Source organism: Alexandromys fortis, unplaced genomic scaffold (genome assembly GCF_014885135.2).
Source record: "Alexandromys fortis isolate MF-2015 unplaced genomic scaffold, M_Fortis_MF-2015_v1.1 scaffold_17, whole genome shotgun sequence".
Lineage (NCBI taxonomy): Eukaryota > Metazoa > Chordata > Mammalia > Rodentia > Cricetidae > Alexandromys > Alexandromys fortis.
This window is the reverse complement of record NW_026067896.1, coordinates 3326641-3351302: the sequence shown is the minus strand read 5'-3', so window position 1 is coordinate 3351302 and position 24662 is coordinate 3326641. Positions and strand designations below refer to the sequence as shown.

The window sequence follows — 24662 nt, the reverse complement described above, 5'->3', positions numbered from 1 at the left end:
GGGGGGGGGGTTCAGCCCATGCTTGCTTGGTCCCATACACTTGGGCAGAGCATCGGGCAGGAGTTAGGTCTTGAAAATGCTGCTTCACCTCAGCAGGGACAGAAGCACAAGGACAAGATGGCACCAAACACTCCGTCTCCTTCCTAAATCCCACCTCTTAAAACTTCTAGCACCTCCCAAATTAGCACCATCCACTGGCAACCTCAGTTTTCTCAGTAAACCCCAGCAGAGGAGTGGGGCATTTCATATTGAAACGGTGGCGTTGAGACTGCATGGGTGGGGGGTGCAGTCATAAGGACCTGGATGGGTGATGGTGGCGGCCTGCATTTCATGATCTGCAGGGCAAGTGACAAAACCAGAAACCAGAGAGGGACGAGGCGTGAGTTCCAGTCGAGAGACCAGCTTCAAAGACAGCGTTTTCATTTACGTTTGCAGGGTAGAACAAAGCCACACTTGAAGGCAGTCAGATGAGAGGCACTCTCTCCTACATGGATGGGGTTTAGGTGCTTGTCCTCTTCTGGTCTTCAGGTGGCTGAAGGAAGCTCACCCACATCAGGAGCCATGGGCCTTACTCAGTCTATCAGTGTGAATGTTAGTCTCCTCCAGACACATTCACAGGAACACCCAGGGTGTTGTCCCACTAAGTATCATGGCCCAGACCAGTTGACAGGTAAAGTAGCTATCGTACAGGAAGTCCAAACATCGGACTCCTGATCCTTTGGACCCAAATCGCTCTGTGTATACCTTTCGAGGAGTCTTCATCTCGGATGTTTTCACCTTGCGAGCACAAACAGCCTTTTTTAAGCGCTCAAAAAGCTGAGCCATGCATCACTGTGGTGCCTTCCTTGCAAGTTAATTTTTTATCTTGTTCTAATATTTATAATCATATTTTCTTATGAGAATAAATAGAATTTTGTGGTCTTTATGGTATGATCAAAAAAAAGTGAGTGGTACTCTCTTGGGGTTCCGAAGAGAGCTAAAGAGATAGAGAAGCACCCAGAATATCCATGCTATTTGGGGAAGCACATATATGTCAGTTAAGATAGGGTTCCATTGCCTGACCACACCCTGAGCAACGGCAGCAGAGACAAGATAGATGAGTTCTCTCCCTCGTCTCAGCTGGCAACTGAGAGAGATGAAATGGAGCACCCCAGGTCATCCAGGGCCCCACTCCTTCCCTGTTTTTACTCTTGGTTTTGGTCTTACTGGGTTATACTTATCGTACAGTAGACTCTGGCTCACGCTCCTACATAGACATTCTGTACCCGGGATGCAAGGCAGAGGAGGAGAAGACGTGGCTTCCTATTAAGGACATGACCCAGATACTGTACATCTCACTTCTATTCATAAATGACCGCTCACAGCTAGTCACATGACCATTCTTTCCCCTAGCCAGGAACCACTATGTTGAGTGGTCACATGCCAGCTGCGGAGATCCGGTTACGAATGTTAAAGGGAGCTAGAGAAACGGCAGCCACTAAAGCAGTAGCTGTGCAGACGTGAGGAGCCGAGTTTGACCTGGGCACTCAGGTGGCAAACAGACTGTGGTGGGGCACACCGTGATCCCAGCACTGATAAAGCAGAGATGGGCAGGTGCCCGGGACCAAGCAGTGAAGAGACTGTATCACTAAACGAGGTAGACGGCTCCTGAAGAATGATGCCTGGGGTTATCATCTGCCTTGTATACACACGTGTGCACACACACACACAAGAGAGAGAGACAGACAGAGACAGAGATAGAGAGACAGAGACAGACAGACAGACGGGGGGACCACTGTGGAACAACTTAGGTAAGTCCCTACTCCGCCAATATCTGTAAATACCTCTATCACTTCTGACTAAACCATAAAGTCTAAAGAGCAAGGTGTGTTTTATAGTCTATTGGATCACTTTAAGTTCTCAATCAATATTTGTGATTGGGAGATTTGTTTAATGTATTTTCATCCAGGTGATTTTGTGGGGGGGGGGGGGGGGGAGTTTTTATTATAACGCCCAAAACAAACACCATTCAATCCCTAGTGTAAATACTGGAGAATCGATGTCACAGGATCCCAGTGTCAGAGAAAGGTCCTCTACGGTGGCTTCCACGTGCCCTTGTTCTAAGCCGGGGCACCTGAAGGACGGGACTCACTATCGGCTGCCTGTGCGAGCTGACCACCTGCCTCACTGATGACCCCGAGACAAGGCTACTGCTGTAGCAAACTCGCTGACCTAATTTTGGAAACTAGAAGGCAGTGCTAAGTGCAATCGGGGCACCCCACATTCTGTTCCTAACTCAGCACGCTCGGTGAGAGCCGGGATCCCGGGCCTCCCCTCCCCCAGGTAGCAGTAAGTCTGGGAGATTTGTTCCATCCCGCTCAGAAGGCAATGAGAACGGATCCTGCTGCAGGAAGTAAACAGAGCAACAGTAACGCATCCCTCCCCTGAATGTGAACATCTGTTCAAACTTTTCGCAGCTCCCAGGAGGAAGGAGAGCCAGCACCAGGCCTCCAGCTATAAAGGGACTACTCTGCGCATGCGTTCTTGCTAACTCAGATTTACTGTGATGAGCCCTGACCTCACCCCGGGCTTATCTTTGCAGTATCTTTGAAAAAAAGTACCAAGCTAGTCAAGAAATAAAGCAGGGGGAGAAAGAGCGATGGTTTTCATATTCGCGAGAGAAGGCTTTGCAGGGCATCACGACCCGTTTGACCTGAGACCCGTTTGACCTGACGTGCTGCTGAGGCCAAGGGAGGTGCCTCCCAGGACGGAGCCCAGCCCCACCCCCTGTGAGAACTTAGGCTCGGCATAAAGCTCACGCTCTGTGGACTTAAGAAAAACAGACGGTTCTCTGGATATTGGAATTTCACCGATGTTTCGGGCTCTTTCTCCGCGTTTGTTGGTTAGGAGAGCCAGCTGCACCAGGAACCTCAGGCGCTCCCCAGCCAGAGGTCAGTTTGCATTGCCCCTGGGATGAATGGGGTGCCTCCCCCTCCTGTTGTCATCTGTCTTTCCCAGAATAGGCAGCAGCAGCAGCAGCAGCAGCATGGCCTTTGGCCAGCGCTCTCCTCCTTCCCAGTGCGGGAGGTTCTGGCCACTGCTCTGCCTAGCTCCCAGCTGGCTCTCATTTCCAGCTGCCTCTGAGCCTCCTGGCCAGGAGGTAATGCTGCAGAACCATAATCTTTGTAAAAGTAAAACCCGTTGCTAGCCAGGCCAGCCAAGCTGTGTGGGAGGAGTGGAAAATTCGGGCTATGTGTTCTTGATGTGACGGATTGTCAGTAGCTGAGGTGGTCTGTGTGGCAAGCTGGGATGAGCTGTATCCAATCCTGAGCTGTATGAGAGATACAGCTCCAGTGTCCTTGGGTCTCCTCAGGACCAGACTTGGGGCTGGAGCTATAGCCACAGATTGGCCCTGCTATTGGGCCACCTTCTTGATTTGAGTGACCCTGGGAATTCTGGTGTGGCCGCCCTTAGCTGAACTCCAAAGGAGAGCAAGCCCTGGGACGCAGCCCAGCTCCCACGGCAGTGTGCCCCATCAATAACACACTTCTCTCCCCTTGGTTAAGCTCTGACATCAGCTTCAGTTGATACTTGCCACATGGAATGACTCTGGAAATTCCATGTGGACACCTGAAATCCAGGTGCTGTCTATTTATCTATTTGTGAGGGGGGTTCTTGTTCAGGGGTGTCTAAAAGTTTCAGTACTTCTGGTTCCTGTACCCTTTGTTGTTTGGTTGAATGACACAAGAGACGTGGAGAGAACATCACGTTTTCCCCCCAAAGGCAGCGCGTCTCCAGGTGCTTTGAAGGACTCCGTTCAGATGAAAGTTTCCAGAAATTAATAATGTCGCTTCTCCCTTGCATTGTTGGTGACTCCCCTCTTCTAGGTATCAAGAGATTCAGGGTAACCCTTATCCCTCCTCCCAGCCTATGTCCTCCTCCCTCCTTTTCCTTCCTCTTCCCTCCCTATGTCCTCTTCCTCCCGCTCCTCCCTCCCCTTTTTCTCCCCTTCTCTTCCCTCTCCTTTTACATCTTCCCCTCCTCCTCCTCTTCTTCCTCTCCTTTTTCCTCCCACTCTCCCGCCTCCTACTCCTCTTGGACCCTCCTTTCTCCCTTGGTACCCTGAGGACTACTCTGGCTTGCTGCATATAGGACTTCAGAGAGGATCTTGGCATGGGAGCACCGTGTGAATCTGCTGGACGCTTTGCTGTAAGCCTTTCTCGCTATGGAAAGTCACTACTGTTTGCTTTTGTGAATGCTTTCTTGTCTTCCAAGAAGCATTTCAGATTAAGCAATGATGTCAAGGATGTGGGCGGCTTCTGCTTGTGTGTTTGGCTGATTGATTTGCAGATGGTTGCCATAAATATTATAACACCAGGCTCCTATATTGCAAATATTCATTTGTGGAGCAGGCTGGAGGCCCAAATGGAGATATAGCTTCCCCGAGACTCAGTGGACAAGATGGAGTTGCTCTTTCTAGGAAAAGAGCCCTGAGATCTCTGTGGGATTCAGCTCTCGGGGTCAGAGCTGGATGGAACTCTATTGCATCTCTTGGATGTGTAAATTCAGATTAAATAGCAAAATAACAGTTGCACGCCCTGCACGTCAGCACCGTGCTGGAGACAGATGCACACCAACCACCCCTGCTGTTGGGTTCACGGTTCCGTGAAGGCCCCTGTGTCGGTAGCCCTGTAGTGGGTCTGTGAGCATTGGTGTAGCAGTTGGAGGCACAGCAGGGGCTGCACAGAGTGAGGGAGAACTGGAGGGGAACGGATACTGTGCTCCAGGTGCGTAGGAGCACCGGGTGCTGAGTGCAGGCCTCGGGCTAAATGGGTCTTGTTGGTAAGCAAGTCATGGAGTGCCTTAAAGCCTTTCGTTGTTCCTGGTATTGAGAGAGAGAGAGAGAGAGAGAGAGAGAGAGAGAGAGAGAGAGAGAGAACAGTGTCAGGAAAAAGGGCTCAAGGTGGTATTTGACACCCAGAGCATGCTCAGTGGCATCTGCCATTGTTGCAGGCTTCCTTAAGGGTTAGTGTAGGGACAGGGGCACTGAAGCATCAGTGGAGACCCAGTGAGGGTGGGATGGAGGGCTCAGGGCCTACCTAGGGGAGTCTGGCCCTCTATGGCTGGAGCAGGAGTAAACTGAGAGAGGGTCAGATGCTTTAGAAAAGGCACCTGGACCAGGTCGGAAAGCCACTGACAGGTCTGCCTGACCTTGAGAACAGTGGTGAGATATTGATGACTGCTCTGGGTCTGGAGGATGCCGGTTTGGGGAGGAGTAAACCAGTGGAGGGGAGACCCATGGGCCATTCACTTGCTGCAGCTGAAGGCCTGCCAGCTGCCGCCTATAAGTGAAGGCGGGGCCAATTACAGTGGTGAGAAAAAAAGAAAAACAGCATAATAATAAATGTTTTCTGATGTCAAATTGATTATAAAGGGGTGGTGGTGGTGGCAGGGCAGCTTTGGCGGCACACACCTTCAATCCCAGCACTCAGGAGACGGAGACAGGTAGGCAGATAGTTCTGGGTTTGAGGCCAGCTTAGTTTATACAGAAAGGTCCAGGCCAGTCAGGGCTGCGCTGAGACCCTGTCTTAAAAATTAAGAGTGAGCCCTGAAAGCATGTACGTTACAAGTAATACCATATGGGTTGAGCAGGCTGCATCTCTATATTAGAAATATATATATTGATATTTAACAATAATGAAAGAATAAGCGGTCATGAGTTTGAAGAGAGTAGAAGTTGAAGGAAGAAAGGAGGAGGGAAATGATGTAATTATAATCTCAAAAAATATATTTTTAAAATTCAATAAAGAAAATTAAACCTGAGGACCACTTAGCTGTGGAGTGATAAAGAAAGCAGACAAATGTAATAGCCTGTCACGGGGGAAAGGAGCACTGTGGGGACAGGGACTCAGGCATCCTCAGACTTGGGAAGCTGGCAGCCTCTTCTTGCCCATCCTCTGAGCTTCCTCATTCTCTGGAAAGGGAGCTGCGCAGCAGGTGGTGGCCTCTCTCCAGCTCTGCTCAGGCAGTTTCATGAGAGTCCCTCTAAGGTCAGGGCCAGAGTCGCCTCCTGAGAGATCCTGAAGGTCAAGCAAGAGACAGCAACGGACAGCAAAGGAACCAGCAACTTTGGTCAGTATTCTCATGGCTCCGCGTGGCACCTTAGATGGTCAGTTGGTTCTCTTTTCAAAACGGAGACTGGCGTTTTGACTTTGGAAAGTAGCTTTTCCTGTTGAAATGGAAACGTTATCAGAGGCAGCATGAATCATGGGAAAGAGGGAACTACGGTGCAGAGCCGCGTTTGATGACAGCTTGAGGACGCACTCTGTAGGCCATCTCAGGTAAACAGCAGGGTGTGCAGGGTGTGCAGGGTGTGCAGGGTGTGCAGGGAGTGCAGGGTGTGCAGGGTGTGCAGGGTGTGCAGGGAGTGCAGGGTGTGCAGGGTGTGTGTGGTGATGTGTAAATATTGACATGGAACCAGCAGGGAACGGGGATAGGAGACCGGGGCTGTGGCATGACATGGCTCTGGCTTTACTGGAAACTCACCGTTTTATGATGGATGCAATAAAAATCCTAAGGAAAAGACAGACACAAAGAGCTGGAGCCGCTATTGCCTCTGATAGCGCTGGTCTTTTTGTTATCTCGGGCACCTTTATTGGAGAAATGGCTGTGGAGTGCGGGCTAATTTATTACAGGGTGAATCAGCATCAATGCTTTGCTGCATAGTAGAGATTCTAATAGAATAAACGTAATAATCCTGAAGCAAAACACCGCATGTATATTGAGCTAGATTCTTAGTAGGAAAGCTCCCTCTGTGAAACTTTTGTCGGGCGCGCATTGAAGAGGCATGCCGCATGCTGGGCACAAAGAAAGCTGCCTCCTTCTTGTTTTAGTTAATTCTTCAGAAATCCCATTCACAGTATTAGCAGGCAAGCCAGTGTCTCTGGCTGGAAGAGATAGCCAACCCCCTTATATGTGAGTTATCTCTTAGCTCAGTAAGTTAGGCCCCAGTCCCACGACTATCTTACAAGTAAACTGCCCATGACCCAGTGCTGAGATTAAAGGCCTTAGCCGCCCAAGTGGGCAAGTACCTGCCACTCTCTTATCCGGGAAGGGCTTTTTTCCAGTTCCCTCCTCTGAGATTTTACACATCTAGGCTGCATTTGCTCCTCATGCCACACAGTGGCGCTACTGAACAAGAACCCTGTGCAGCCCTGTGCGTGGCTCAGGGCGGGCCCAGCTGTGCTGATTCAAGGCCTCTTACAGGTGACCACCTGAGAGGCTCTTTCCTCCCAAGGACATCCATTCAAACAGTGGGCCAGCTTTTCTATGAACTCCTCAAAATAGAGGATGGAGAAACTGAATTTTTAAATATTTAATGTCTGGTGGAGCCCGACCATCAGACACCTCAGTACATTTAGTGTGTTTGGGAGTTGTTTTTTGTTGTTGTTGCGTTGTTTTTGTTGTTGCTGCTGCTGCTTCCCATGTTATCCGTCCTGATTCAAAACTTGAGATGGTTCTTCCTGAGCTCACAGTGTTGTGTGACCTTAGAGAATCATAACTACCACACATTTTCACCTGCTAAGGTATGTTTAACCTCAGGTGTGGAGTCATCGTACATGTAAATTCACAAACACCACAAAGGTCAGAAGTAAGTGCCTAGCCCCAAAAGGTTGATCCCACCCCCATTCTCCTCTGTATAGAGGGTGTTCATCGTTCATTGAAAAGGACTTGGGCCTAGAATATCGTCAGGATAGGAGGAGAGATGTTGCCATCTAGTTTTCTGGCTTTTACAAAATCTCTTCCTGACCCCATTTCTGCCGGTGGGCCTGAGGATGTGGGATGCAGCTGGCAAGAGCAGCTGGGGGAGCAAGATTCTGACAGAAGGCAGAGCTGGGGGGGGGGGGGTTAGAGCCAAGAGCCTGGAGAGAGGAATCATGGGTAGTGAACTTCATGAGAAAGTTCTCTGTGTTCCGGCTCTAGGCATCAGCACTGATGGCTGCCAGGGCCATTGTTACCCAACGGCAGCTGCTCTGCTGTAGCTAACAGAGCATAGCTGTGCAGGTCAAGCTGAGGGCTTGTCTATGTGATAAACACGATGTAGAATTTATCATCCAAATGGGAGACACTTAGAACAAAGGGAGCACTGTGAAAATGAAAGCAGGGCGCAGGTGTGAGCCAGAAAGGGCAACCGGGGGCTGGAATCGATATGTTCTATAGATACTTTCAAACTGAGCCAATAACTGTGAATAATAAATTATTCCTGTTACCAAGGAAGCTCGGGAGAGGGACGGCAAGTTTTGCCACCCAAAGGAGGCAACATGGTTGGAGAGAGAAGAGTCATACACAAGGCAGCTGCCAGCAACCATTCAATGGGTGCTTAGCAAGTGCCAACCAAATGGTAGTCACAGAATGTGGCAGGAAAGCCAGCCTGGGTGAAGCCCCAGAGCCGGTATATCCGGGCAGTGACCTTGGGCAAGGCGCTTAGCCTCTGGCTGGACATCCACTCAGATTGGCTGGTTGATTGATTGATAATTCACCCAGTGAGTGAACCCCATGGGCTTGCTCTGTTCAAGCTTCTGGCATGGCCAAAAGGGCTCTCCTCTCTACAGAGAGACGGCCCCCGGTTCAAGTCGTTGCTCTGTGGCTGCTTTGAGACTTTGAACCCTTATTGTACGTGAGAAAGCACTAGCATTGAACTTCTGCCTCTGAATGGTTTCCTGAAAGAATGGGTTCTTTGAGGAAGCTCATCAGCCCATGGAGACCATGCATCCAGCTAGCGATGAGGCTTAATCTAAAAACAATTGAACTGATTATAGAGTAAATACTTTAGAAGAGAAAGACCAATGGCCTCATTTCAGGATAATGCAGTTAGTCCAGGAGCTGCAATCTAGTCAACCACGGAACCATGATTAAAACATAGGCACTAGAGAGCGAAGCAATAGCTTCAAAAGGCTTGACTGAACGGCCGTGAAAGCCTGCCGAGCTGGACCCAGGTTGTCTTCGGTGTAGAAAACACTCACACATGCACTCATACACACGCATACTCACACACATGCATGCACATACACACACACATTGTACGGGGAAAGAAGCAGAAGATGACACCTCTTATTACATGCTGCTGCTTTGTGGAACCAGCAAATGGCATAGGCTCGCCGGCCTTCAGAGAGCCCAGCTCTGCCCTCCATGCACACTTCTTGTCCTGTGTTGCGTGCCTTTGTCAGCATGCACCGTGATGCACTTGTGGGGGCGAATGTTCTGCTGTTGTTGCCTCTGCACTTTCATCCTGACCGCCAGTGGTAGGAGCTGGGCGATCTTGGATAGCCCACTGGATCTCTGTGCTTCCTCTTCTTTCTCTTGTGTGATTGTGTGATTCAGGGGTGTTCATGAGGATTAAATATTAGCGTGTGTGCCACCCCTGTTTCCTAGCCGGTGCTTTGTAGGGGTCTGGTCAGTAGTGAAAAGTCAGGTCACCAAACAGAGCCCGCCAAGTGGGGGGCAGGCAGGGAAAGATGGCCTATGTGATTGTTTTGTGAGTGTGACCTCACATTCACAAAAGGCCACACTGATACTTACGTCAGTATCTCCCTGTAAGCAACTGATACAGCAGTTCAGTTACTCTGGGGACTCCTCATGCCACTTACCATGGGACCCTGGCTATGTCACCTGTGGTAAGGTATGAACTAGTATTCTATATGAATCTTATATATAGTCTGCTAGCCAATATTATAATCATGGTGTATCAAATCATTAAATTCATGAACACATGAAATACTTAAAATTATAATTTTAATTGTAAATTATTAATCTGATTTTCTTTTTACTTTTTTATGAACCAACAAGACAGTAGCTCACTCCAGGCTTAAACTCAAGCCTTTGGGGCATTTTCTAAAAACAGCCCGTCCTGTTTCATCACAGGTGGCAAGGGCCGAGTGGATGGTTGAAGCACGGTTAATAAAAACTCAGATAGAAACTGGGGCTCAACCTGAAGACCAGAAAGAGCAAAGCACTGAGCTCTTACCTCGACCTCAGTCGGAAAATGGTGATCCTGCCTCCAGGAATCTCAGAAGGAGACTGTGTCTGAGAGCTGTCTCCTCCCCTCTTATATTCCTCTCTAGTTCTGGGATTAAAGGCAAGCACCACTAACTACAGCTTGGTTTCTATGGCAAACTAGTGTGGCTACTGGGATTAAAGGTGTGTGTCACCACTGCCTGGTATGTAAGGCTAGCCAGTGTGGCTGTTTTACTTTTATGATCCTCAGGCAAGCCTTATTTGTTATTAAAATACAGATGAAATGCCCCTACAGATGGTAGCAAGTGGTTCAGATAGGCTCTGGCCTCACATTGTGGTTCCTGTGGAACCATCACTTCCCCAGGCTCTGCACAGGAAGGCAACCCTGGCCAACAGAAGGAAGAGGCAGGTTGCAGGGCTGATGTGGTGTCCCTCGCCAGAATGTCTTCAGGTATGCACCTCAAAAACTGCACCTCTAGGTTGGACTGCTGGGGCACCCGGCTATTTAGCGTAGGTTCTGGGGGTTGAACTCAATTCCTCTGGCTCGTAAGACAAGCATGTTACTGACGGAGCCATCTTCCCTGCCCATAATTTTATATTTTCAGAGAAATGCTGGTGGCATTTGTATGAAACTGTGAGCCGAAGAGAAAGAATCTAGTAGCTGACTTTCCTCACCTGAGTCTCGACTCCCAGTTTCAAAGCCATTTTCACACTCTTGGTACTGCTTAGGCCCTTTAAGTCTAGGCTTATATGTATTTTAAGCAAGAGATGTATATTAGGGCTCTCTAAAGGAAATAACTGATAGATTGATTATATATATAATATATATGATACATATATGTTCATTTTATATATAAATGGTATAATTAATAAATTCATATATGTGGATAAATTAAAATTATATAAAAATATAAAAATAAGTCCAATATGTATTTGTGTGCAAGCAAATGCTTCCTTTTCCATGCCCTTTTATGTGGGCTGCCACTGGAAGGTGTGACCCAGGTGGGTGTTCCCACCTCAAATAATCCAACAATAGGGAGCTGGAGAGATGGCTCAGTGGTTAAGAGCATTGCCTGCTCTTCCAAAGGTCCTGAGTTCAATTCCCAGCAACCACATGGTGGCTCACAACCATCTGTAATGAGGTCTGGTGCCCTCTTCTGGCCTTCAGGCATACACGCAGAAAGAATATTGTATAGTAAATAAATAAATAAATATTAAAAAAAATAATCCAACAATAAGAGTTCTTAGTGGTTCATGGCTGCTGGAGGAGGGGGAGCGACTTCCTCAGTTGTGTAGACATGGGCACATCGCTCATCGTCCATCAAAGAACCTCCACATTCACACGAATAACCCTAGCAAGCTCAAGAGGGTCACGTAAAAAGGACATGAGAATAGGACTTGCTGAGAGAAAGGGGTTCAGAGCAGAGCTAGGGGGACAAGGGGACAGGAGAGTGGAAATGACCTCTTTTCCAACTGTTGGCAGACGTGTGTGGGTAGATAAGATAGATGATAGATAGATAGATAGATAGATGTAGATGGATATAGATAGATGATAGATAGATGATATAGATAGGTGATAGATGTAGATATAGATGATGGATAGAGATAGATAGATAGATAGATAGATAGACAGACAGACAGACAGACAGACAGATCCCATATGCACATAGATAGATCCCATATATATATATATGATTTATTAGAGCAGCTTAAAGCCTGTGATCCAGCTAGTCCAACACGGCTATCTCCTGGCAGGCAGGCCAAGAATACAGTGGTTGTTTGTCCTCGGGCTGTCTGTCTCAGCAGTCCCAGTCAGGTGTTTCTGAAGAGTTGCTGATTCTGCGTAGGAATCCGGATGAAGTAGGTTCTCACATAATGGAGAGAAACCTCGGCAACAGGATAGATGAAACTGCCGTGGAGAGTCAGGACAAGCAAATGCTTCCTTTTCCTGTGTCCTTCACATGGGCTGTTGCCAGAAGGTGTGACCCAGAAAATCCCTCGCCGGCGCCCAGTCGCTTGGGTCTCAGTTGATTCCGGATGTGGTCCACACCAGGACCAGCCATTACAAGATGGCCTGTTAGAATAGCCAAGTGCACCTGTTAGCCAAAGAGAAACATGAAAGTATTCTGAATCAACAAGAGCATGAGTAATAAATTTGAAATATTTTTCTTTTTTTTATAATTACTAGACTTTCCTTTTTAAGATTTTTTTTTAATTCAGTGTTTGTGTGTGGGTGTGTGTTCATGCGTGCAGCGGCCCTCCAGGGCCACAGGTGTCATACCCTGCCCCCTGATCTGAGTCACAGGGGGTTATGAAGCCACCCAGTGTGGGCACCTGAAGTGAAATAGAATCCTCCCAGGAGCCATGTTCACTCCTAACTGCTGAGCCATCTCTCCAGTCCTGAGGATTCTTCTGGCGGATCCTTCTTACGCTGCCTATGAGGGCTCCTGGTGAACTGGGAATGGGCTGTGTGGCCGGCTTTCTCAGGGGCAGCCAGAGAGACTTGGCTTGGTCAAGCCTTGAGCGCCCTCCTCCACCTACCCTAAGGCACTGCATAAACAGTCCTTTTCCCCTTTATAAGAAGCCTGGACGCTTGGCTGTGGCCGCTGGGCGACTGTAATCGCTTCCTGCTCCCACTGTGAGGACACGAGTTAGCAGAGATTCCCATGGGCCATTTCCTGGTCGTGTTCGACCTCAACACAGAAGATATGGCAGATGGACGGACACCAAAACAGGCTCCCCTACCTACAGGAGGACCTGATTCTCCAGATGTTCTCAGGCCCCAGCAGGAAGAGCTTTGAACACAGCACCAGGCTGAGGATGTGGGTGTGGGGCTAAGGGATGAGATGGGATGGGATGACCTTGTGTTTAGTGCGCCCAAGCCCAGGGCTCAGTCCCAGCACCCATTCAGCATGCCCAGGCCCAGGGCTCAGTCCCAGCACCCACTGAGCATGCCCAGGCCCAGGGCTCAGTCCTAGCACCCACTGAGCATGCCCAGGCCCAAGGCTCAGTCCCAGCACCCACTGAGCATGCCCAGGCCCAAGGCTCAGTCCCAGCACCCAAGGAGAAAGGAAACCTATTCAAAGCTCTGCCTACAGTCTCTCCTGTTAGCTTTGGACAGACTTCTTGTTTATGCCAACGTTATTTATTCCTCGGGCCATGAACACTACCCGAGTGAACTTTGACTTATATGATGCTGTGACTTCCTTTGAAGGAGGAGTTATTTAAAATGTCCCCATTTCTAGAAGCTAAACACTGTTTTGCTCAGGAGCGATGGGGGAAGGGATGTGCTGCTCCAAAGCTGGAGCGGGTTCTGATCCAGGACTAGCAGCTGAACCTCAGCTCTCAGCCCTGACTTCCCAGGTGAGCCTGTGTTAGAGGCACAGCCTGGAGATTTGTCAGTCAATGAAGCTGCGGGAAAAGAGAAAGGAGCCCTCAGAGAGGAGTGAGGGCCTGCGACTCACCCTCCCTCTGTCTTACGTTCCCAAGTTTTAGGGGCTTTTTCTCAACTCAGTGCCCACGTGCATTTTGCATTTTTGGGTGTTTTGCCATCTTCTCCTAAGGGCTACATGAGGACACACTTCTGAGTTTTTCCATCCTGCCTGCTGGCCTGAAGGGACCCCACTGTCCCATCCTGGTGTCAGGTGAGACCTCTTTTCCTGATGTTCCCTGCCTAGGAGTCAGCTTCACACTTAGTCACGAGCCGCTGCATTCAGAGAGCTCCTGCATGCTTAATCCTGCGGGCATTTTATAATTCCATCTCCTCAATCTGTGAAGAAACTGGTTCATTGTCATTCTACCTCCTCTGTCATCTCTGACTGATAAAAATTTCCCCCGTATCTAGATGTCACGGCTGTGTCTTGTGAGGGAGTCTAAGGAAGGAGGGCTTTGGAGAGTTGGGAGGGAAATCTTCACTTTCTCTTTGTACTTCCCTGGTGTCCTGGTTACGCTTGTTATTGTTGGGATGAAACACCATGACCAAAGCAGCCTGGAAAGAAAGGGTTTGTTGAGCTTACACTTCTATCACTGAAGGAAGTCAGGACAGGAACTCAAACAGGGCAGGGACCTGGAGACAGGAGCTGATGCAGAGGCCATGGAGGGTGCTGCTTACTGGCTTGCTCCTCATGGCTTGCTCAGTCTGCTTTCTTATAGAACCCAGGACCAGCAGCCCAGGGATGGCACCACCACAAGGGGATGGGATGGGCCCTCCCCCATCAGTCACTAATTAAGAAAATGCCCCACTGTCAGATCTCACGGGGGAATTTTCTCAGTTGAGGGTCCCTCCTTTCAGATGACTCTAGCTTGTATCAAGTTGACATAAAACTAGCAACCCACCTGCAACATCCGCATGAACACCTGTGCTCTCCCCAGTGATCATAACCCCCCCTTCACGTTCCTGAGTCATTTCGGTGATAGGCCCAAACTACCATGATAACTGCCTCTGAAGCCAACCTTGTCGTGAAGACAGCTCCTACCCTTCCTGTGGATTAAATGTTTTCCTGCTAGAACCTTTTCTAGCCTGTGCCTTTTGGAAGTAAAGAGCGTGGTTTCTGAGGTAAGCAGTTATCTCTTTGGTCTACCAGCTGACAGACAACCCTCAGCCTTCCATCCTACCTGGTGTTTAGTCTGCCCTGTTACCCAGGCACATGCGCACACAGCTTTCAAGAAATGCTGGCGACTGAATTCCGCAGAGCATCTCTTCGGGGAAAACAAAAACATGATTCTTAGGTGTGTTATGGGGCACAGTTTCCACTTTTAGTCTGGGAATAATGTTCATTCTGACTTTTTAAATATTTCTATGACTCATTTGAGGATTTCAAGCATGTATGCGATGTAGTTTGATCACATTTACCCCCTAACTGTTCTTCCAGATCCAGCTTCCACCACCATTCAAATGTCCTTTGAAACACACACACACACACACACACACACACACACACACACATATTTAGAAAACTCACCAGTCCAATTCATGCTGTCTGTAAACATGCAGGTGTGGGGTCATCCAATAGAACGTGGTTGACCTCCCAGGGACCACACCCTTAAAGAAAACCAACGCTTCCTTCCTCAGAAGCCAGCAACTGCCAACAGTGCCTCACCTAAGGGTGGGGGCTCATTCCCTCCCCGTCACTCCAGTTACTAAAGACAAGTCTCATTTACAAAAGCATCCTTTAAACACAACAGAATATTTGTAAACTAATAAGGAATACAGCAAGTATCAGGTTGTTGTGTTTGAGTGTAATATCACACTTAAAATACAGGTGCTAAGATTTTGAAAAATGATCCAACTCACTCTTAATCTATGACACATGCTCACTCCTGTTTGGTGCTGGGCTTCTGTATCTGATCTTTTTGTTATCACTGGTTTCTCTGTGAACACAATCAAATCTTCATTTTCCATAATTTTATCATTATAGATCATGCTACCCTTAAAAAAAGGCAAGCAGTTGGCTTGGAAAATTAGAATGATGTTCTCTATCATTTCATATACCGTCACATATCCCCAGAGGCATGAGAATATTGGCAAATTCACGCCCCATTATTCAAATAGAATCACTATCCCCCATACCACACTTGGCTGTATAGCTCTCTCCTTTGACAAAATTGCTCACATGAATTTCCTATTTCTCCTCTGGCATTCTTTAGCTATAATCACTCTGTTCCAGCCCATGCTCAAAGTCTGGATTTGTGAGGCTTTGAGAGTAAACATATCTGAGTCCTCAGACATAGCCTCAAGGCGGAAGAATGAGGCCGTCACTTCTAGTCATTTGCATCATGGTTTTATTTGTGCTTCGGAATGTGCTGTGCCTGCCTCATAAATCTAAGGTGTTTGCTGGTTATGCATGGTGAATGCATAGTTCTAATGTCACCTCTGCCTAGCTCATCTCTGCAGCTCGTCACAGAGGCTGTGCTTGCTGGCCCCGGATCCGCTAAGCAGCTCCTGCTAATAAACTCTGCAATCGTGCGCAGTTAAGCTTGAGTGACCAGAAGTTACATCCATGTAGAAAAGACAGAAGGTGATTTCCTTTGCACTTGCCATTAGTGAGGTCAGTACATTCCCAGGTCCAGCAATGTGGGCAGTTTTAAGTATGTGATTATCTATTTGTGAGGGACACGGGTGGCAGGATGTTTCTGCTTGGCCTGGCCTGGTTGGTTAGCAGAGGGGCAAGTGGTAAGGTTTGTATGTGAGTGCACACACATGCTCATGCTCATGTGTTTAGCCACTTTTTGATCACCGGATCATGAAATGTAAGTCTGTCTGATGCCACTCAGCTGTCCCAGCTCAGGTGTGAAGGCCAAGAGAAGCTCAGAGCGTTTGACCTATTTACGGACATTTGGAAAGATTTTATTTTCTGCCTCTATTCTAGTGCCGTCCTTTATCTCCTGGAATTTGCTGTGATGTGAGGACGAGAGACTGAGCCACTCTTACTAGCACCGAGAAGAGCATACACACACACATATCCACGTGCATATGCACACACACATATCCACGTGCATATGCACACACACACATATCCACGTGCATATGCACACACACATCCACGTGCATATGCACACACACATATCCACGTGCATATGCACACACACACATCATCCTCCCTAAACCTCTGCTGTGCATTCTTCCAAGTCCCTGTGCTGACTGAGGAAAATAAAGTTTTCTGAACCTTGCTATCTGACCCCTTAGACGAATACTTAAATCTTGACTCTCCGACTCTTTAATATGTAGATACTCTTTCACACAACACTTGAAGGATCTACTGAAAGAGAAATACTGTGAGCTTCCCGTAAATTCATCCAGGAAGGTACCGTGTTTCACTCGCGTTTGTAACACTGGTTACTGCCGGGCATGGACTTTGAGTCAGTCGGTGTCGGTGGTGAGAATGAGTGTGTTTAAAAGATGAACTGATTTGATCATAAAAGGCGCATTCTCTGTTTTACTAAGAACAGTTATGTCTTGTTTGACTGAAAGCTGAGCAGGATGGTAAGGGACAGAAGAGAAACGGGTCACACCAAAACTGACAGAACCGAGTTATAACTCTGTCCAGTAGTAGACTTTTATCGAGGAGCCGGTATGTGCCAAGTGCTGTTCTAGACTCTTGGGTTGTGGGGATTGTGAGCAAGAGAACCAAAGCTGTGCCTTTTCAAAGCCTTCTCAGTAGGGGAAGACATACAGTAAACCTCGTAAAACGGTTAGTGTTGAAGTCTTCAGTGTTAATTAAGGCAGACAGTAACGTGCCCAAGGAGGGTCAGACATTAAACCTGTAACCAGAGAGGTGAGAGAGGGCACCCTGGAAAGTTGGTGTTGGGGTTTACCTTGAAGGAGGTGAGCGGGTTGTGCCGGTGGATGCTATCCTGGCTGCCTTGAAACTGTACAGAGCGAACTCACAGCAGGAATGTAACCTATGCAGCTTCTCCTTGGAGACCACCATAAAGGATGGGGTCAGAGGCACTGCGATGTTTTCTCTCCGCGGTAGATGGTCTGTAGTGTTGGTTCTTGAAGCAGAGCACCTGTGAGTGCCGAATGGGTTCTTCAAGGCTGTGTAGGAAAGGAGTGGGATGGGGGAGCTGCAGAAGAAGAAATGGCTGCTCTTACCAATGCGTGGCGGTTTGTTAGTGATAATAGTGACAGGAGAGGCGGGCTCAGTCTGCAAGCACAGCATAGGCCCTGGTGAAGTCCTCGCCCGGGCCCTTGTCTCCTCAGAGGCAGAGAGAGACACAGATGGTTTAAGCAAAAGCTGATTTAGCAAGGCAAATTGCAATCCAATATGAACTCACCCTAGGTGTGAGTGCGGCAGCCCATTGGGTTCTACAGTGTGGATTTCTCACAAGTTTCTTATGGGCCTCTCCCTCCTGTGATGTCATTGCTAAGCTCCTCCCCCAGGATGCCACCTTTAGTTCACCCCTCTGTGCCTTGCATGCTCTGGATTTTCCTTCCCTGGGTCTTGGGGGGTTTGCTTGTGGGATACAAAGAAAGCGCCCTGCCGTTCCATTTCTGAGATGGTGGCAAGAACCTATTTCACCTCAAGATGCCAACCACAAAGCAGCATTTTAACCCCTGGGCGACACTCCAACAGTGGTTTCCTTGGTTACCTCATCCATCATGCCCTGCCTATCTAGTCAGATAGACAGACTTGATCGACATGACACACCCCCATCATGTCTGCCTTGCCACCTCCTCTCACAGAATCAGAGATAAAATACAAATCAAGACAGGCCCTCTCCTGTAATTGGTTCAACATCTGGCTAGAGATGCTGACCTTGAGCAAATTGTGTAAATAACCAATTCCTGGCGCAGTTAAACAGAAGCTGTGACAGGGGTGTATAGATGGAGCTCAGTTAGGTCTCAATGCTCAGAGGTCTCTGGAGAGGGAGGATGTTTCAAAATGCGAGCACCTAGGTAGAAAGGATGGTCTTGGAGGGCTACTGCGCACAAAAGAGATCTGGGGGAACAGGAACACCCAGGGAGGCCAATAAACGGTGCCATCCGTGTCAGGGAACTGAAGGCTCCTCCTACAGAAGGTACTCACCACCACTTTCTGCTCCGGCACCCCCAGAATCACATGACTGAAGTCACTGATGGCACTCACCCATCATTCATGGCTTCTAGCTACATAGCCACAGCCTCCCAGAACCAGGAGGGAGAAATGGAGCGAAATGGAAACACGTGTCACCAAGAGTTCACTAGTAGACCAAGCTGGTCTGAACTCACTGTGATCCTCCTGCCTCTGCCTCCTGAGTGCTGGCTCAAGGCCTGTGCCACCAAGCTTAGTCTCACACTGTTTCCCCCACCTTACTTTGGTTTCCCCTGCTTACAGCGGCAGTTACCCATGCCCCACTCCATCCAAAAATGCTTCACGGAAATTCTAGCAACAAACAATTCAATAACCTTTATTTCAGTTCAATGATGGCCTTATTTTCTTGTAAGTTTTTGTTCATCTCTTGTGTCCGATTCATAAATTAAACTTTTTCATGGATACATATAAGAAAAATAGCATAGTTATGTATGGGGTCACTGCTCTCTGTGGATTCAGACATGCACACAGGATCTCAGAACATATCCCATTCAGATAACAGGGAACTACCAAAATGATACATTCTTCTGGTGACGAGACAGGTGAAAAGTGATGTTTCCATATTTTAAGGAGGGAAAGAATATTGTTAGACAATACTCAGTTGAGATTTTTCTATCAAAAATATGTTTTATTGATATCAATGTAAAAAATAAAACTTTGAAAAGAGCCCAAGGCCAGTCCTTCCCCAGTCTAAAATGCGTAAGCTGTAAAATAAGTCCTCCAGTGTCTTAGAACCTGCAGCCCCGAGCTCGCCCAGAGAAAGCAGGGCTTCATCTCCTGCCACGGGGGATACGACAGAAAGAACAGTCTATTGAGTCCGCAGCCCAGCAGAAGCCTTTGTGCCAGGTCAGCTTACACCCTAACCCCTTCACCTCAGGCAGGGAAAGTGGTCGTAGGTGTGTGACCTTCACCCAAGAAGCACGAGTCACCTCACACAGGGAAAGTGGTCGTAGGTGAGTGACGTCATCCAGGAAGCATGAGTCACCTCAGGCAGGGTGCACCGTCATCCAGGAAGCACGAGGCATTTCTTGGAAAAGAGACTTCACTGTAAGCAGTGGAATTGTTAAATGACTTCAACGAGCCACTTAAACTTCCTTCCTTCCTGATTTATGTGTGTGCCTTTGTGAATTTACTAGTACTACCTGTGTGTGCAGGAGTCCATGAAGGTCAGAAGAGGGCACCCGACTCCTGGACTTGCAGTCACGAATAGTTGTGAACTGCCGTGTGAGCGCTTGGTGCTAACCCTGGGTGTGCAGCATGAGCTGCAAGCTCTTTTAACCTCCGCGCCCTCTCTCCAACCTCTTCAGCTATTTTGTTGTCTGCGTGGGGCTGTGAGTCCTAGACCCTTACCTCAGCTTGTCTTACCACAGACTAGAGACAGTACTCTGTTTCAGGAAACGATGATGTCGGGATGTTAGACGCCTCCCCAGTCCTCTGCTCCATACCTAGCTCCTCCCTTGATGCGTTATGGTTTAACGTCCTAAGCTGCCTGAGTCTGCAGCCAGCTGCTTTGGGTGGCCTCCCGTCACACTCCGCTAGTTTTGCAGCAGGGACGCTCTCAGGCCCCTCCAGTTCTTGCTAAGTCATGCTTTTCCTCAGTAAGAATCATAAGCAGACAACGCAGGCATGAATTTGTAGATTTGAACCATCAGTCAGATGCAGACACCTGAAACAAGCCATAGTAAAGGGCACGCTTTTCCTGTTGTTCATAGCATGTGTAATCTTCTTCCTGAGATTTTAGGTACCGTTTCTCTAGCTGTGTGTTCATAATTGAAACAGAAGAGGCAAAGCGACCGGTTAGTGGGAGGGTTGAGCTCCCCACAAGAGGCAGGCGTTTGAACCACCCTGCTCTCTTCTGGGGACCGCTGAGGGTTCTGGGTCCTTCATTACAATCAATGTGAGTTTGGCTGCTAGCACCTTGTGCATTCCATTTTAGGAGAGCTTGGTGCAGTTTGCACGGAGACTTCTCCTCCAAAGTTAGCCAGGCTGCCGAGGGTAAGTTATGGGCTTTTCCCTGGAAAATCTAATTCTGGGAGCCGAGGAGTGAAGACAGGGAGTTTTCAGAACCTTTTGGGGAATCACAGAAGTGCAAGGCCACACGCTCCTCCCCTCACAGATGCAGAACAGAAGAAGGGGGACCGTGCCCTTCGCTGGCCACCGCTCTCTTTAGTGGAGGTGTGGTGGGTTTGTTTGTTTGAACTGTGGTTTCTTTTCTTTTTAGATAGAAAGTTGGTTTCACCTGTCAAGTTCTTGGTTCTCTAGTGATGATTTGGTGTCTTCTCATGTATTTGTTCTTTTCCGTCTACACCAAAATCTATACTTCTCTTCTCTTCTTCCCTTCTCTCCCCTCCAATCATCTCCCCTCCCTGCCCTTTTTTTCCCCTTCCCTTCCTTCCCCTCCCCCATCCCTCCTCCCTTCCCTTCTTTTTCCTTTTCTTCCCCACTTCCCTGGAAGATTGCATGTGGCCCAAAATAAACTAAGAAATCCCACACTGCCCTTCTTGGAGTAAACCGTTGAGAATGCCTGTGTTTGTGAAGCAGGTGTGTCTCACCTGAGGAAACACGGAACTAAAGCAAAGGTCCTTGAGAAACGTGCAGGGTGTCTGGAACTAAAAGAGACTGAGGGTACACTGGCGTTGACTCGGGGTCTGCACAACTCTTGGGCAAGCAAAGGGGGCACAGACCATGTTCTGAGGGTGCCCCATAGGAGTCTGGGTAGACATGGGGTACACAGAGTATTTTAGATTTGAAACCAACTTCTGTTCCTACGCTTTGTCTCAAAGAAACCCAAATCAAATGAACGAGCTAAGCAGCGGAGTGACATAGTCTGGCTTGTGGCTTTAAAAAGTCACTCCAGGGGCTGAGCGAATAGATTGGGGCTGGAAAGTGGGGCTCAGGAAGGGAAGACCTTACAGGACCAGGAAGGACCACTGGTGTCCTCGCTGGGGTGGTGATGAAGATGGCGGGGCAAGGTGGATTGGAAATTTCGGTGAGAGAATCAATGTCCTATGCCAGAGGAATTAAAACAACAGAAATCACAGGCGACCCTTGTCTCTTGGAGTGAGCAACCAGGAGGTGGGGCAGGAAGTCCTTTATAGAGATGGGGTCCACTGGGATCTGGGAACCCGAGAGTCTCCAGCGCCTGTTCATTCTGAGCACTTCCAGTGTGCAACCCTGAACTGGGCACACAGGACGCCCACTAAAAGGAACATGGTTCTGCCTCTGTGTGTGATCCTACACAGAACACACCAGTTCTGCCTTCTCATTCTCCTTCCTTGGTTCCATCCGTTACCTATGGTCCAAATGTCAGAGCATAAGGCCCCAGGCTCAATGGCTCTGGAGACTTAGAACGAGTCTTTGGCTGCACGCTCTATACGTGCTGAAGCCGCCTCCCACATTCGTATTGGCTGTGTGGACCCCTTCCGACTCCATACTGCAGATTCCTGCGCCGTGTGTATAATGGACGTGAACTTCTGTTTTATTTTGCCCCCTCCCCTCCATGCCCCCCGCACCTTACAACCCGGGAACCCTAGCATCGAGCTGTATCTGGAATCCTGCGACCTGTCCCACCATTGCTGCTGTGAATGCCCCGATTCCGGCCAGCACAGCCTGTGGCTGGGCCACCGCAAGGCCTTCCTCACGGGTCTCCCTCAGGGTTCTCCGTCGTGAGCTTGTCTTAGCCCCGAAGCTGCAGCAGTGGAAACAAAGCACTCCTTCACTCCTCTAGCTTTTGAGGCCAAGCCCTTGCTCAGATGATCTGATCCCTCGTGGCCCTGCCGGCCTCATCTTCTCATCCTCTCATGCCCTGTGCTCTGTCATATTCTGTGTCACGCTAAGTGTGCCCCTAGTTCAGTTTAGCCGGTCTCTGACCTCTTCGTGGCTCTGCTCTGGTCCATGGTACTTTCTCGACGGGGCCTTCTCTGGCTTCTTAGTCAGAACTCTGGCTCATCTGGCACTCGGCTCCTGTCCTCTTTACCTTCTCCGTGGCACGCGTCTACTCAACATTTCACTTCCTGTTCTCGTTTCCTATATTACTGTTCTTATTTCCTGTATGTCTCTTGCCACTGGTTAGAAACACCATTTGGGGAGGACCTCCGCCTGCCTGGCCCCCGTGTATCCTCAGAACTCTCTCCGACAACATTTGGTGCCTATTAGTGACATAAAGGGGCCACTAGGAGACTGCTCTTCTTGTCCACATCCTTCTAATGTCTTATGAAATGGTTATAATTTCTGCATGTGCTTTGTTCATAATATAATAAAGGGTAGAATGAAAAAGCCAATGCACAGACACCCATGGCTGGCTTCTCAGAGAGCTGTGTGACTTAGATCGGGTCGATTAGTATTTCTGAGTTTTAATCTCTTTGCTAATAAAATGGAGAAAGTCTACCCTGCTGGTCACACAGTAAATGTGAACGTTCAGAAAAATAGCGTATGAAGGATAATTGCCTTACTCTTTTATTTTCCTGAGACAATATCTGAGGCTGTATTCACATGAAAGCCAGTTTATTTATTTCACAGTTTTGGAGGTAGAAAGGCTATGGTTAGGTGGCTCTGTCTGTTGACCTCTGGTAAGGGCCTTTGAGTCATGTCACAGCATGGTAGGTGTCATGTCAGGGGCACGTATGACACTGAGAGAGGTCACATGGCAAAACAGAAAGCAGGAAGCTGGGCAGGGGCAAGCCTGTCCCTTCTGTAAAACCCATTTTCTCAGGAGCTGAATCAAGGTTATCCCTCCCTGCAAGGCAGCGTTACATCAACTGTGATGGAGGAACCCCACAACCTACCTACCTTCCATCAGGCCTCGCCTCTTAGTGACTCTGCTGTCTCAGCACCGCTGGGAACCAACCTGCAGCGCACCAGGCTATGGCGTTACCACAAAATCATTCCTAACTCAACACTGGACCTTTCTATACTCGATGCCTCGCCGCATCCTCACGTCAGGAGAGCAGAATGTGAACCTGCAATGTTAAACTCATTTCACCAAGGTGCACTCCTGAATTGAATCATTTCCTCAACAATTAAACAACAGAGCTAGCCTTTGAGCTCAAGCATTTTCTTTTTTAAAAAAAAAAAAATCTTATCTATATGTGCTTCTGTTCATGCATGGGCAGGTGTGCATGGCAGATCTCCTGGGGATGGGAGTTACAGGGACTGTGAGTCTCCCAGTGTGGGAATGTGGGTGATGGGGACTGAACTCGGGTCCTCTGCAAGGGCAGTGCATACTCCTTCCTGATGAACTATCTCCGGCTCCTGAATCCCTGCACTCTCTTCTGTCCTGTTATGTCCAATGGCACAAAATCAGCTAATGACTGTGAAGCGATGAAGAGGATTTGGCCCAGGGCTCAACTTCTGGCTCTGTACTAGTTTCTTCCTGACCATCAACTAATGCAGTATTTCCCTGGAGTTATTCTCCATGCCCTTCATCTATTCAAATAGGCACACGCTCCTGTTTTCCAAAAGAAAACTCCCAGACCTTCCTCCCCTCTACCCAAAGAATGAAAGTCTATCACAGGTCTACTCACGATTGAAACCTATCAGAGGTCTCCAGGTCTACCCATGTATGAAAGCCTATCACAGTTCTCCACGTCTAAATTCTCACAGGTCTACCCATGAATGAAAGCCTATCCCAGGTCAAGGCTTCTGGTTTCTTTCTGGCCAAGCAAGTGCAGATGGCGTCATTGAGTTCAGACATCAGTACTCAGTCGACAGCTCCAGAAACAACCCCTGGACGGAGCTGCAAACGCCGGCTTCCCAGATGACTTAGTTTATGCTCCTTTCTCTGTTTGTGTTAGTCTTTCTGTGCTAATGAGATTGTGAATGTGGTTTAATTAGTGTTTACTGAAAAATTGCTGCACACAGATCAGCCTTCCGAGAGAGTTAGTCAGGATGTTGAGGCAATGTTGTTGCCTGTACAAAACAGCTAATAAGTGAGAAGTACTTTATAAGGCTGGGAAAGGACCAGAAGTTGGCTTTGAAGAAGCAGAGCCTTGTTTCCACAGTAAAAGAAGTCACTCCTTAGACAGGAAGATTTAAACATTAAAATGGTAAACCCCCCATTTCCTCAGGCACCAGATGATTTGCAGATAACAGAACTGT

General features: G+C 48.4%; 1 protein-coding gene across 5 annotated transcripts in view; it reads left to right on the top strand.

Annotated features, from left to right (window-relative positions):
• The window catches only part of Ncald (neurocalcin delta), a 284369-nt gene that overhangs the window by 237309 nt on the left and 22398 nt on the right, over nucleotides 1-24662 (top strand). The window contains exon 1 of one of the 5 annotated variants that reach the window (XM_050163124.1): nucleotides 2774-2930. The exons of the other annotated variants lie outside the window; for them this stretch is intronic. The gene's annotated coding sequence lies outside the window, so the exon portion shown is untranslated. Of the gene's footprint in view, nucleotides 1-2773; nucleotides 2931-24662 lie in introns of those variants that run through there. 5 annotated transcript variants of the gene reach the window in all.